The 15,464-nt window shown below is 41.1% G+C and overlaps 1 protein-coding gene across 1 annotated transcript in view; it reads right to left on the reverse strand.

Annotated features, from left to right (window-relative positions):
• Nucleotides 1-15,464, reverse strand: part of tmem121ab (transmembrane protein 121Ab) — a 65,960-nt gene that overhangs the window by 25,994 nt on the left and 24,502 nt on the right. Inside the window, exon 2 of the mRNA XM_061746943.1 lies at nt 10,600-10,685. The gene's annotated coding sequence lies outside the window, so the exon portion shown is untranslated. The remainder of the gene's footprint in view (nt 1-10,599; nt 10,686-15,464) is intronic.

The raw sequence follows: 15,464 nt of genomic DNA on the forward strand, positions 1-15,464 counted from the left end.
CAGAGGCAGCACAAAGGCAGCGTTTTCCTTTTTTTTTTTTTTTCCAAATCAGTCCAGTAGATGCTATAAACATCGACACATCTTTTATATCATAATCTTCTCCCCTCGCTGCTGAGAGTGGAGTGCCGACTGGGGAGTGAGCAACAACTGTGAGAACAAAACAATGAATAACAGAGATAAACTGTTATTTGTTAGTTTCAGAGTGATTATCTTAAGCAAAAATATCTGCAATTTGAAGCACAACCCTGCAGGATAGTGCTACATCACTAGTTTATTGTTCAGCCTGGGTCATTTTAGACTGTCTGCCAGAGTACTCTGTATGAATAAGATTGGGATTTGAATACATCAAATTTCATCTAAAAAGTCTGTTTGATCAATCAACCAACCGCAGGCAGCATTTTTTTAAATGAAAATAGCCTCAATCTGAGGAAATGATATACTGATGTGTCTGACACACACAAACACACCTCGGGCTAGCCTGCACCTTCACATGCGATAGAGTGAGCAAACTAAGAATCTACAAAAAGAAAAGAAAAAAATGAATTTTGCTATTCTTTCTTCCCAATGTGCTCTGTTTTTGAAATTATTTCTTTGGGCTGTGCTTTTTCTTTTATTCATAAATCAAAAGTCCAAAATTAACGCAGATTTTCTATTCATCAAATACTATTTTGGCAGTTTGGTCTCATCAAATTAGGTCTGAAATAATTCAAGCCCTGAGCTCTTATTTTAACAACAGGAAAAAAACCCTCTTGTTTCAGAGATATAGTCGGGGGAAATGGTGTTGCCTGCGACTGTAGTTCTTTTTGAGGTTTGTAATGTCCTCTGACACAAGCTGAGCCCTATTTAACTGCCTCATACATTGACACGCAATTTAGTTTTAGCTAATTATAGGGTTCAACGTTCATAAATTATTCCGTGCTCCTTAGCTCTCTCTCACCCACTCCCATTCTCCATGCACAGACAGAAACACACACACACCTACGCAAAGCATACAAACAAAATTACCCATCTGCGGATTTGCACACTGAGACTGAATGTCACGTACAATTGGACGGCAGCACATTGTCTCAGGGTGAGAGAAAAGGAGCGAGAGACAGAAAGAGGAAGAAAAATCCAGCAGTTCCTCTCTTTCCACCTTAAAGGCCATTCATAAATACTCGCAGTCTGCCTCGCAGTCAGATTCTATGCAGCTCCAGTTATCGCGCATATCTCAAACAATGCTTTATATTTTTAGGACGCCAAAAGATGGACTTTTAAAATGGATCTTGACGAAGAGAGGAAGAGTGGAATCAGAAGGAAAGCAAGACCAAAGTATCCCTCTGACAGAAAATCATTCAACAGCTCCCTGGATGTCATAAGCATATTCAGCGGGCAGCTGCTCTCAGCTCTAAAACAGCAGGAAGGCTTTCTCAGGACTGTGAGCGCAGAAGCTTCCATTTAAAAGGTTTTAATTGCAGGACAAAAGTGATGCAGTGGTTGTGCCTCCAGCATAGATTGAGAGGTCAATGCAAGGTCATTTGATTAGATCCATAAGAAGTATTTCACATTCTGAAAAAAAAGAAAACAAATTACATGCTTTTTGCAAGAGAATAGTATAAAACACAAAGTGCTTTTAGAAATATGTGTATAAGTGATTGCTTATCTGTGTTACTGAGGAGAATAGGCGTTTAGAAAATGAAACTAGATCAGAAAGCAAGTGCACGTTTTTATTTAATATAACATTTACATTTAATATAATATTGATTAATAATGAAAAGGATACACGGCAAAGAATGCATCATATGACACCGGTTAAGCACTCCTGCTGATTACCACATACCTATTTTATGATAAATCGATGACTACTATTAATATCTTATCTTTGTGTGAGAATGTTAGTTTGGGTTTGTTTTCTAAAGCTACTGTAGGCCTGGGTTTGTTTGAAATGTATCTGCAAAATCTAAAGGAATATATCAGCATATCTATCCTTGAGTTCTTCCATTGGAAAATAATTTAAGAAGCAGTAGCTCCACTGCTCTGTGGTTGTATGCCTCCATTGCCTTTACATCCATCTATGTCAGACTCATGCAATATAATCACTCAGGTTTTTAAAGAATTTAATAGCTGGTTACCCAAGATTAATGTTCTCAATTTATTATGTGACTAAATGTGAACTATCTCCAACAATCTCCCCTTCATTTCCTTGATTACAGAGGAACAGTAAATAATAGACAGTGTTTTGGGAGAATGTTATATTAAAGTGATCTTCTTTATCACGTTTGACATTTCTGTGAACTATCGAAAGAAGTATATGAATTTTTGAGTTATAGCCAAAAGCTTGTTTCACGAGGTCACGGTAATGCTGACCTTCATCCACCATCAGGTAGCCACTCCATCTTCGAGTCCAAGTAAATGTTTGTACAAAATTCAGAAAACTCCCTCAACACTCGTGAATTACTGCATTCATGAAAATGGAGCAGATGGATGTCCCTGAAGCGTAACGGCTCTTTCCCCAGCTGTCGCCAACACTGAGGCCTGACATTTATCCAACAGATATGTCGTGGTCATTTGAAAAAGAAGAAGCTCATGCGAGGAAAACCAACAACATTGCAGAGATGTTGTATTGTTCTAGACTGAGGAAAGGGCAAAGCTTTGAGGACTTTGACGATTTCAAGTTCCGCATGAAATAATTCTTTAAAAAAAAATAAATAAATAATTGTAATCACAGGACATTGAATTAGATAGGTGTGGATACAGTATGCAGAATGTCAAAAAGGTTGACTCTATGGTCACTGATTCCAAAAGATGTGCAGATACAATCACCGACACAGGTCATTGGAAAGTCAACTTGTGTCAGTGAAGAAAGGAGCCTCAGATGCCATCCTTAGTGTTGAGGAAGTTGGCTTGGGCAGTGTAATGGGCTGCAGTGAACTAGATGCTGCTGGAACACCTGGGTCCCCGGCTAACGTCAAGCATGGTTCACTTCAAAATGGACGGACAGCTGCTGTCCAAGAAAGAAATCCCCAAAATAAAACCAAAGCATCAAAGCAATGAAAGCCTTTTGTTTGGAAGAGTTATGCTCCTTTTCAGCCCTCTAATCCAAACTGTGGTACCACTGCAGTCGCTTGACACATAGCATCATTCCTAAAGCTAATTGAGAACATCAAATATTGAGAACCACAAGAGTGTCATCCAAAATTAGCAGAACTGTCTTTTTCAAAACGGAGCATTTTCTGATTGGTTGAATTCCTGGAGGCTTGATAAATGGCACATGTGTCACATGGATATGCACAACTCCTGTTGCAGGTCAGACACAAGTTTTTAATATACCAACACATCATCAAGGCAACATTTTCAACATCTCAAGTGCTTTCATGGATGTTAAAGGCAGTATTGGATGCAGAATATGAGCGTGGACAAAGCAACAAAGATTACAGCAGGACATCTTGGTTTGGTTGATATTATGCTAAGTTCTATCTATAGTAGGTGACTGATTATGTGATTAAATCTATGTTTTTTTGGCAAACAACCATGTTAATAGGTGTAGATGTGGAATTTCCGCTAAAATGCCCGCTGAGTCAGAAAACATCTGCGGCCAAGAACTCAAGGCCAAGACTCAAGGCTGTCGCTTTGAAATTCATCCCTTTTTTTCCCCCATGAGATGCATTGAAATGATTTTTTTTTTCTTCACAGAGCATAAAAGTCTCGGACTTGGTAACTATGATCACTACTCCCACAATGTATGCACTAAAATGCGTGCACACACCAGTCACCACGCGGACAGTTTTACTCACCACTTGAGGTTCAGACTCACAAGCTTCTAATGCTGGAACAATCCTGACTTTCAGCCTGTGTCTTTCAGCAGCTCTAGTGGCGCATTGGGCCTAGTTCATAAAACAGTCCTCCGTCAAGTGTCATAAAAAGAACTGCTAATAAATCTGCTCCCTTGCTGGTCGAAAAAAAAAACAAAGCGCACACACTGAAGCACAGTTGACCAACTTTCTCTCACAAACATAAACACATTTCTGTCAAAAGCAGCAGCTCATCCATCAGGATTGGAAACACACTCGATCCTTGGTATGTGGTTGTGCTCTTAACCACAGTATGTGTCTGGTAAATATGAACATACAAGACATTTCTGCCCTCTATGTCATGAAGAGCTGATGTTAGAAATAAAACATTTCCAGAAAGAAATGTTTTCAGGACCCCAGAATGGTACAATATACACTAACTTCATGTTTTTTATTCTCATCCTGTAGTCACATCTAAATAAGTAATTCACAATAACACTGCAATTTAGTCAGAAAACACAGAAAAGCACCATTAAGGTATTTGAAGGTATTTAACCGAGACTTAATTGTGCTTCTGTGTTTCTCACCGGTAGAAATGTTTGATTCCACGAATGGATGGAATAATAAATAAGAAAAACCACCAACATTGAATTCTTTGGACAACTGTTGTTTTTACCATCAACTTGACAACTGTAGTTAAGACACAGATACATGTTTTGACCAATGAGTGTAACTTTGGTTTGTAAAGTAGGCTGTCTATGTTATATTAATAACTTGAAGGACAATCGACTTAGAACTGAAATAATAATTTCATGAAATCAGAACTCTTCAGCATTAATTTAGTATTTTGTGTGTGATCAGATTTTTAAATAATGGGAGTCCGTTCCATGTATTTACTTTTCCATTTATTTATCTAACTTTGTGCATGAAAGGGTTGATGTAACTGTTTGCTTCTGTTTGCTTCTTGTTTTCGAACTCTGTGTTTTGATCCAGCTCCTTCCCATCTGTCTTCTGACATGAATTCCCCCATAAAAAACAAAAAAACATTGAATGTTGAAGGTAAAACAGGAGCTATAAATCATGTTTGAAACATTGTTAGTGTAGGGCTTTTTTTTTAACTCAACTGGGTCGTCACGTAGGTCTGCGCTGAACCTCGTCTGCAGTGATGACTTCTGGTTACAAGTGTGTGTGTGTGTGTGTGTGTGTGTGTGTGTGGGGGGGGGGGGGGGCGCATATTTGCCATCCCCAGAGGATATGACGGCTATGTTTTGACTGCACATCAAAGCTGGTTTTGGAATAAATGATATAAGTGAGCTAACTTCAAAGTTTCGTCCTCTATTTATAATCCTAATCCTCTTGAAAGGATGTGGACTGTGCTTAGAAGTCAGGTCAGTGGCAGGAAATACACAAAGTAAATTCACCTCTACTAATTCTGCTAAGCAGATTCAAACTGAAATATTCATACCTATTTCATCCTGTTCAAACTAACCAACTTCGCTGTAAATTCGACCCAGTACTGATCTTGGAAGCATGTGTGTCATACAAGCACTCTGCTCCAGAAAAGCACCATTTCAAAGTAAACATCCATCCATCCATCCATCCATCCATCCATCATCCGCCGCTTATCCGTTCCCGGGTCGCGGGGGCAGCAGCCTCAGCAGGGATGCCCAGACTTCCCTCACCCCAGACACTTCCTCCAGCTCCTCCGAGGGGAGTCTGAGGCGTTCCCAGGCCAGCCGAGAGAGTTAGGGCCAAATCCACAAAAGGATTGCGCGGCTTTTGCGGCCGCTAAACCGGTGCAAATGAGACAAAAAGAAAGCGTCTAATTCACAAAGCACCCGCAAAGGGCGAATTGCACCACAAACTGCGCTGCCAAGCAAATAGTGGCAGTCTGCGCCGGTGCCATTTGCATGCATGCAAATTATACATTCGGCGCAAAATTGCCCCCTTTCTATGCAAATAAGCCTCATTGCAAAAAGCGCCTAATTCACAAAGGCCAGGGCTATTTGCCACACGCAAAAATAGTGGAGCAAATACTGTGTTTCAGAAGCGTGTATTAAACTGCGCACAAACTCCTCACTCCCCGTCTGTCTCTGTTTCTCTCTCTCTTCAATGTCATTCAAGCCTGTGTGATACTGAATGATATTAAAGGTGAAATCTACAGTCAGACATGACTGTAAACAGTCAGATCAAGTGGGGTTGTGGACTTATCTCGGATTTAAAAATAGAAATAACAGGACGGAGCTCAGGATTCATCCATACATAAGGGGCTGCTTTATTACAAACAATTCCACCATATAAACATATAAATCTAGAATGTGTGTGTTTAACAGCTGACCTGTAGGTGTGTGTAGCAAAACAAAGAACATGAATTAGGCTACCATTAGATCCTGATCTGATCCCGATCCGGTGTTAATTAAGTTACTGGTGCTGTGCCTTGTGCGTAAATGCGCACAGCCTCTTAACATTTGACATTTCATTAGCTTATGTCATACAGACACTGAGGTCTTTTGATGTGTGTGTGGAGATGATGGCTATGTTCTACCACACGATGGTGGCCAGTGCACTCTTTTTTGCTGCTTTGTGTTGGGGGGGCAGCCTTGCAATCAAAAACACCAGGCGACTGAACAAACTGGTCAAAAAAGCGGGCTCAGTGTTGGGCAGGAGTCTGGACCCGCTAAGATCTGTGGTGGAGAGGGGCACACTGGAGAAGCAGGAGCAGCTGCAGCGGCCGGCTCCGCAGCCTCCGCTCACTGCGCTGCAGAACGGAGCGGTTCAGGAGATCCTTGCGTCCCCGCAGCAATAAGACTGTTTAAGTCGTCCTGAACTCAGTTTCACACACTCACCTCTGCCACAACTGGACTATATTTTAGTTTGCGCTTTACATGATATTTGTTTAAAAACCTTATATGTTTATTTTAATATTATGAATGTGCTTTTATTGTCTGAATGGAAGTGTGGTTGATTTTTATGTTTATGTTTTGATGAGCTGCTGGACGGTTGAATTTCCCTTTGGAGATGAATAAGGTTCTATCTATCTATCTATCTATCTGCATGCGAAATACTAGTACAAATACGTGAAAGTTGAGGCTGTTGTGCTCTCTGCAGTTTTCATTAGGGACCAATGTGTGTGCTGAAATATGGACAACACTGGAAACAGCTCCGCTCACTCAGACAAGTGCAAATTGCACTCAGCCGCAAAACTTTATGGGCGTGTTTGCTCCGGTATATCATTAGAGCAAAATCTTTTGTGAATAGGACCTTAAAGCGGGGCAAATTGCGGGCGCTAATGCAGCGCAATTCACAGCGCTATTTGCGGGCGCAATCTGTTCTTTGTGGATTTACCCCATAGTCTCTCCAGCGTGTCCTGGGTCTTCCCCGGGGTCTCCACCCGGTGGGACATGCCTGGAACACCTCCCTAGGGAGGCGTCCAGGAGGCATCCGATACAGATGCCCAAGCCACCTCAGCTGACTCCTCTCAATGTGGAGGAGCAGCGGCTCGACTCCGAGCTCCTCCCGGGTGACCGAACTCCTCACCCTATCTCTAAGGGAGCGTCCAGCCACCCTGGGGGGGAAACTCATCTCGGCCGCTTGTATCCGCGATCTTGTCCTTTCGGTCACTACCCAAAGTTCATGACCACAGGTGAGGGTAGGGGCGTAGATTGACCAGTAAATCGAGAGCTTCGCCTTTCGACTCAGCTCCTTCTTCACCACGACGGTCCGACTGCATAATTGCGGACGCTGCAACGATCCGTCTGTCAATCTCCCGATCCATCGTTCCCCCACTCGTGAACAAGACCCCGAGATACTTGAACTCCTCCACCTGAGGCAGGACTTCTCCACCCAACCGGAGAAGGCACGCCACCTTTTCCCGGTGGAGAATCATGGCCTCGGTTTTGGAGGTGCTGATTCTCATCCCTGCCGCGTCACACTCGGCCGCAAACCGCCCCAGCACATGCTGAAGGTCCCGGTCCGATGAAGCCAACAGGACAACGTCATCTGCAAAAAGCAGAGATGAAATCCTGAGGTTCCCAAACCGGATCCCCTCCGGCCCCTGGCTGCGCCTAGAAATCCTGTCCATAAAAATTATGAACAGGACCGGTGACAAAGGGCAGCCCTGCCGGAGTCAAACATGCACTGGAAACAAGTCTGACTTACTGCCGGCAATGCGAACCAGACTCCTGCTTCGATCATACAGAGACCGGACAGCCCTTAATAGAGGGCCCCGGACTCCATACTCACTCAGCACCCCCCACAGAATGGCACGAGGGACACGGTCAAATGCCTTCTCCAGATCCACAAAGCACATGTAGACTGGTTGGGCAAATTCCCATGAACCCTCGAGCACCCTGCGGAGGGTATAGAGCTGGTCCAGTGTTCCACGACCGGGACCAAAACCGCATTTTCAAAGTAAACAAATAAATAAATACATTTTTATTTATTTATTTTTTTTTATTTATTTGTTCAAAGTAAACAAATAAATAAATTTAACGGCCAACTTTGCCACAACATTCATCTCTGAACTGGTGCTGGTAATTGTCTGCCAAAAAAAAAAAAGTATATATCTTTGTTAATTTAAAGTTGCAAAGAAACAGTTTAAATGGCATTTATTATTGACCGGTTCCACTGCACATTATCAGATGTTATTTATGATACCTCAAAAATGACTAATTTGTCAGAGACTTGGAGAATCACCAGCAGAGGTTTGTAGACTTTGCCTCAAAAGCTAAAGAGAGGTGTTTCATTGAAAAATGCTTCACCCATGAATCAATGTTTGGGACAATTACAGGTATTAAGAATGCACACACTTGGTTTTCCTCTCTTTTCTGTCACTCAGCCTGGTTATAAATGTTGAGTATCCACCAGGGGGAAATGCTCCAATTCCCCCATTTCTCTCCTTGAGTGAGCTTTCAGCTTCCTGTCCTTCTTACCCACTTTGCTCTCTGCCTCGGTCAACGCTGCCCTGATTTCTTTCTTATTTCACAGAGCCTGTTTGACCTGCCAGAGGGGCTTTGACTGTCTTCCTCGGCCCTCACGATTCTAACAACCTTCTCGTTCTCCTTTTGTATGCTGAGCACATGTGGCATAACTCCCTCGAGATCATCTTTTTAATATTGTTTACATTCACATGGCTAGAGGGAAAGAGGAGAAGCCTTTACAATCAAAAATGGAAATAATCAACTTTCAATCACTGCTGATAACGAATTGAAATAGAAGTACATAGAGGGTTGTGTGGAGCCAAACCACCAACCAGCAGATCATAGTCGTTGCTTTTTGATAACCTGGTTTCCCAAAAAATCTTGATCCTTAACGTTTTTCCACATTTTAGTAGTTGTCACTGAAAAACCCCCTGAATTGGAGACTTGTCTTTCTCCTGCAGTGTCTAGCCTTTCTATTCTTCTTTTTCTTCTTCTTCCCAGAGGCATGAACTTTCTTTCTATCTGCAGTCTCACCCCTCCCCCCCAAGGTAGGAATCTAAATTTAAGACTTCAGCAGATAACACAAGTTGTAAGGTTTGGGCTTATTCATCATGTTAAATACCCCTTAGCCTTCTGCTCTCATGTTGTATATTATTCAAATGACGGCGCCCGCATATTTGGAATTAGTCTGTAGACACATCGGTTCATAAATTGGCTCGATCCGCCAACACACCCCAGCTGCGGTGAACACCCCTGATGTATGTTCTAGCGTGTCATAATGTACTATTATTCCATTTTAGACATGCTTGTGGCTGCAGCGTGTGTATTAGCAGGCCAGATTAGAGTCATAAAACTCAGTGCTGAGATGATGACATTTACCCCCCGGCTGTAAAATCTCTGCGGGCTGATCGAACTTTCGCACAGTAAATTCAAAGCCTGCAGCAGCAATCCTGGAAACAGTCTTGTGCATGCTAATGATATGTCAGATGTGTATTTAGACGGTACGGCTAGATGTTTGTATGCACATTTATCCCATTTGCAATTTGTACAAATGCATGTATGCAAGATTTAAAGCATCTGCCATGGCATCGTTGGCATGAATGCATTTATTCATGACTCAACGTGTGTCGTAGAAAAAGCATTGATAGCAGATGCATGAATGTGCATTTGACTCTCTCCCTTTTTCTGTCCTCTTGCATGTGCCCTGATGTGTTTGTGTCTACGTAGCACTATCGGTATCTCGCCAGTCGATCAGGTGGGGGTGGAAACGGCTTGTACATCTGAGCAGAAAAGGGACAAAGAATGACATTGACAGGTAACTTTCTGCAAAACGTCTCCCCCGTTCCAGGGACAGTGAGCTGATCGCTGATAGCAGATGTGTGCCTAACTGCAAAAGGGGCTGGGCGCCCTGGATACGTCTCTTTCTTTCTCTACTTGCCAGGAAGCTAAGCCCCCAGCACAGCCCCCAATCACTGCCTTAATTAGGCGCCTTATCTCTGTCAATCACTGTGCCTTTCGCTCTCCTCTGCAGCCTGCCGCACGGATAACGGAAACAGGCCTGACCGTGATGGCCTGGTGTCACGGACGATGTGCTGGAAAACAGACGCAGGGAAAAAAAAACGAGGAGAGGGAGATGAGGAGACGAGAGATCACCGAGCCCAGTGTTTGTACGCCCGCGCTCAAATGCGTGCTTGAGTGCCAAAGTTTGGATGTGATGTGCTCGCTCTGGTGGTGTCACAGTAAGAGCGGGAAAGTAGAAGTGTCTTTTTAATTCAAGTAAACTAAACAGCCACTAATCCGTCTCTACAGTTCCACTTTGCTACTCTACTGGAGCAGTTCAAGGTAAAGTGCTTCGCTCAAAAGCGACTCAGCAGTAGCATTTGGGTGAGTGGAGATCTGGGTGCATTTACCTTTCTTTTCCACGTTTTTGAGTTGCTCTTAGGGATGGTTGCCAGTCATAAGATCATTTGGCTCCCTTTAGAGGCTGCTGCCATGCCTACGGATTAAATAAAGACAGAAAGATAAGCACATACAGTTTACAAGGATCTTAGCATGTACAACTATGGGAACATTTGATGCATGGATGCACAAGAGCTCCCGAGACATACATTTGAGTCAGCTAACATGTTAATGAGCTTGCTATATTTGGTTATCACATCAAACTTAATTCACTGATGAATGCTGAGGCTTATCCACAATTAACTAATGCAATCTGCTGTGTAAATATTCAAAGGGAAAGCGTCTTATAAGTTGGAATCATTCAGGAGCAAGCGTTGACTGTGAAAGAGTGAATATCATCTACTGACCAGATGATTTAATTACACGTTTATTCAAGTTCAAACCAAAGCAGAATTTATTAAACATTAATAATACTCCAGTCTTCTTGAATTAATTCTACCTTGGTGAATATTTCAGCGTCAGTGTTTTCTCATACGGTTCTTGACAACAAGGATACAATGGCAAGACTTCCATTGTAGGTCATTCTTATTTTGCCTGGAGCTGTTAGCTATTAAATAAAACATTAAACCATAAAGGATAAAAAAAAAACAACAAAAAAACTAAAAACTATTATGGTTATATGTCAATACAAATTCTAGCGTCCTTGAAGTGAAACTGCTAGACTGCGTGACCAAAGGGATCCAGTTACTGCGTAATGGGCTCTCAGATACACATGCCATTATCTTGTAAATACCCAAATGCAATATATGAAAAATATGAGGCCAGATGTGTCAACCAATAAAAAACCGACTCCAGTGTCAAACACGATTGTCCACAGAGCAGGGGTGGCACAAAACACTGCCTCATTCTGATTGTCTGATGATAGATGTGAGATATCGATGGCGATTAAATTACATCCAAAACATCATTTATAAATTCTGTGGGCAAAAACAAACCCAGTCAAAAGATAAATAAGGACGCAATGCAAGCGTTACGTTATCTCACGTTTCATTATACTTCTACCTCTCCCAGAAATGCTCATTACCTGTCAGCTAATTTATATCTAATGAACTGTCACTGCAATTTCTTTTTTTTGGTAAATTCACCTACACTGTTCGACGTAAATGGATGAAACATCATAATTAAGGGGTTTGTTCCAAAGAAGAGTGTCAGTCGCAATGAGATATTGTTCTCAAGTTGATTTTCTTTTTTTTCAGTTTCGTGCACTCACTTCAGACACTAGGAGGGAATATACTGTATGTTTGTTTGACATTTTCTATTATGATATACAGTATATTGCACCAATCTCAAAAAAGTTTAAATGCGGAGTAAAATATCAATAAAAACGGTGTACAATAATGTGAAAATCTCATGAACTCAGATTTTATTAACGATAAAACAGAAAACACATATCAAGTGTTGAAAATAAGGCCCGTCTGTGGGGTTGCCGGTGGCCTGGGTTCCGGGCTCTTCCGTTCCGGGCTCTTCCTTGTCGGCCTCTGGTCTCGCGGGTGGCGGGGTTGCTCCCCCCCCTCCCCCACTATAGATACACTTCAGGTGGAGCTTTGTTTGGTTTATTACACACACACACACACACACACACACACACACACACACACACACACACACACACACACACACACACACACACACATATAGTCATTTAGTCACATGCATACACACACACACACACACACACACACACACACACACACACACACACACACACACACACACACACACACACACACACACACACACACACACACACACGCATGATCATATACATACACACACACACACATAGACATACACACTGGCTTGTTCACCTGCATGCTGGCTCTCTAGTTTTTGGGTTTAGGTAGCGGTAGCGATAGCTTAGCTCAGACTGCGATCAGATCTCAAGATTTAGGTCGATTGCTGTTCGTGTTTTGGATGGCTCCGTGCCGGTTTCGTGCTTTGTTTGTGGTTTTTTGTTGCAGATTTCCAGTGCTTGACGTGTGTTCCTGCTTCCTGGATTGGCAGTGGATGCGTCTATCTGACGCATTTGAGGATGTACAAGCATGGAATGTTTAGCTGGAAAAACAGGCTTTGAATTAATTCAGCTAGCCGCTCTGACACATCTCAGGAGTGCTAGAAGCAATTTAAGTTCAGTTAGCCTTTACTTTGCCATCTGCCAACTGCAAATGAATCAACTTAACTAAACGCTCATAAATTACTGAAGAATATCTGCATCAAATCCTGCATTGTGTAATGAATGAATTCGTCAAAGAAAACTAACCTCCCAATGTCTGCTGTCGTTCCTATTTTCCAACATTTTGGCAGCATGGCAGCACATGGCATGTCTGAAATAGAAAGTGTGCTTCTCTATTACCTCGAGTCTTTGACGCATAAAGCGAGTCAAAGAGGAAATTTCTTTAAAGTTTGAATTGGTAAATGTATGTTGTTGAAATTACCACTATTTTCTGATTTAATACATGAACTAGATAACTTCAGAAACAAATGGTCCTTTGGCACCTCCTGCAGCTTTCCACCGCTCCCGTGACAGCTCCTCCAATCAGACTCAGGGGGTGTGTCCAGCCGTTCTACAGCACAGTTTAACAACAAAGTGCTTTACAAAGACAATAAAACATAACACAAAGCAAAAAAATAAAACCAAACACAATTTACAGGAGTCAAATCAGTGAAAAGATACGTCAGAATAAACCAACAGTATATGTGTGTGTATATACTATATATATATATATATATATATATATATATATATATATATATATATATATATATATATATATATATAGTATATATATAGTATATATATATATATATATATATATATATACATATATATATATATATATATATATATATATATATATATATATATATATATATATATATATATATACACACACATATACTGTTGGTTTATTCTGACGTATCTTTTCACTGATTTGACTCCTGTAAATTGTGTTTGGTTTTATTTTTTTGCTTTGTGTTATGTTTTATTGTCTTTGTAAAGCACTTTGTTGTTAAACTGTGCTGTAGAAATAAACTTGCCTTGCCTAATGCCTTTGGTTTCTGTAGTAACGTAACTTACTCGCGCTCACCTACTACGGTTCAGATGCATGCACTCTGGCGAGCATGGCGCAGTGCTCGAGGTTCCAGACAGGAATCAACATTGTATGCATTCAAATTTTCTAGCCATTGGATGTTTGGAAATTTCCAGACTGCAGCTTTAATTAAAATTAAGAAAAATACTTATATATTCAGTATTTAAGGCAAACTGGCAGTATCAACACCATATATACGTAAGTGATGCTGAATGAAATCTAAATAAAACTATTATCTTTCAGGTTTAAATTTACCTCCTTTAAAGCACCGCCAAGGACTCAAGCATGAGGAAACCATTTTAGTTTCTTCCAGTTCAAACATGACCCTAATTTCCATAAGCTTATTTTACCACAAACTTGATTTACCAACTTGTTTAAACTGCAAACACACAGAACTACAAAGACAACACACTGGGATTTTGGGATCAGTTGCATGTTGGAGCTTTTCTTGAAAAACAAATGGGATCTTAATTTTCTTTTTTAATCTCGCTGCATAAGAAGAGAATGAATTATATTTTTCAAGATGGTTTACAATTACTTCAGTTACTAGATTGTGCTTGAATCATATACTGGTTCCTTGTGTTTTTGTCTTGTGCAATAATTTCTTTTCACTGTTTATAATGCAATTATCAAAACAGTTAACAGTTCAGTAAAGCACATACAGTATATGACCTAACAAAACTGCTATTCATGCTTCCTTTCATGCAAAAACAGTTTTTAAGGCATGTCGGTTTGGGATTTCAGTATCCGCTGTTTCTGTAATTTTATTAAAAGTTCATTTGTATAGCACATTTCAGCAACAAGGCCATTCGAAGCGCTTTACATAATGAAAAGAGGAAAAGTAAATACAAGAAGAAAATAAATAACTGGGATGTGTTCATGTTCATGTTTTTTATTTTCTTTTTTTTTCTCAACTCAGTGAAGACAGACCTGGAGTCAGATGTGCAGACACTGACAGGAGTAAGACATCATACCTGAAGTGATATTAATTTAAGATTTGTAGATTCATGAGAAAAAAGAGAACACATGTGAATGGACAGTGTGTTTTAGGAGAGGAAACTGAAACAAACGCTCGCTGAAAAGGTAGGTTAGCTCACAGATAAAGAGTTCTGGAATATGTCCAGGGAAGGAGAGAGGGAAAAAAAAACAGAGAGTGAAAAAGCAATTCTCTCCCTCCACCAGTCTTGGTGTCTCGGCACGCCGGTTCTTTCTGGGCAACTCTTCAAAATCAATTTAAGAAATTACCATTCAGTCAGAGTTCCGTCATTAGGATTTTATAATTTCATCTTCCTCCTCCAGTGCCTTTATCCCAGAGCCCCCAAGTTCATCTCTGCAGCACAACCCTGAGTGAATAATTAACCGCAGCCGTGAGCAGAAAGACGATGAGCAACACAAGTGCTCTGTCGTTCACACACAGCCGCGCATCTTCGTGCCTTTGAATGTCTCTCTGTATGACTTGTCTCTCATCTGAATCTAAACATTTTGACATGTGCAGAATTCATATGCAGCTTAAGCGCACGCTAATCAAGGATGCGATTCTGACAGCACGGTATCCTTGAGGGGAAAATATCACAGTTTCACAGCGTCACAGCCGCGCTAGTAGAGCTCTAAAAGCTTTTAGAGCTGGAGGCTTGGATGAAAGCAAAAAACAGCATGAACAACATACTGGAACTTTAGTAAATAACAACAATAATATAACTTAGCTTATGCAATAATCAAAGTGG

This window comes from Cololabis saira, chromosome 18 (genome assembly GCF_033807715.1).
Source record: "Cololabis saira isolate AMF1-May2022 chromosome 18, fColSai1.1, whole genome shotgun sequence".
Classification (NCBI taxonomy): Eukaryota; Metazoa; Chordata; class Actinopteri; order Beloniformes; family Belonidae; genus Cololabis; species Cololabis saira.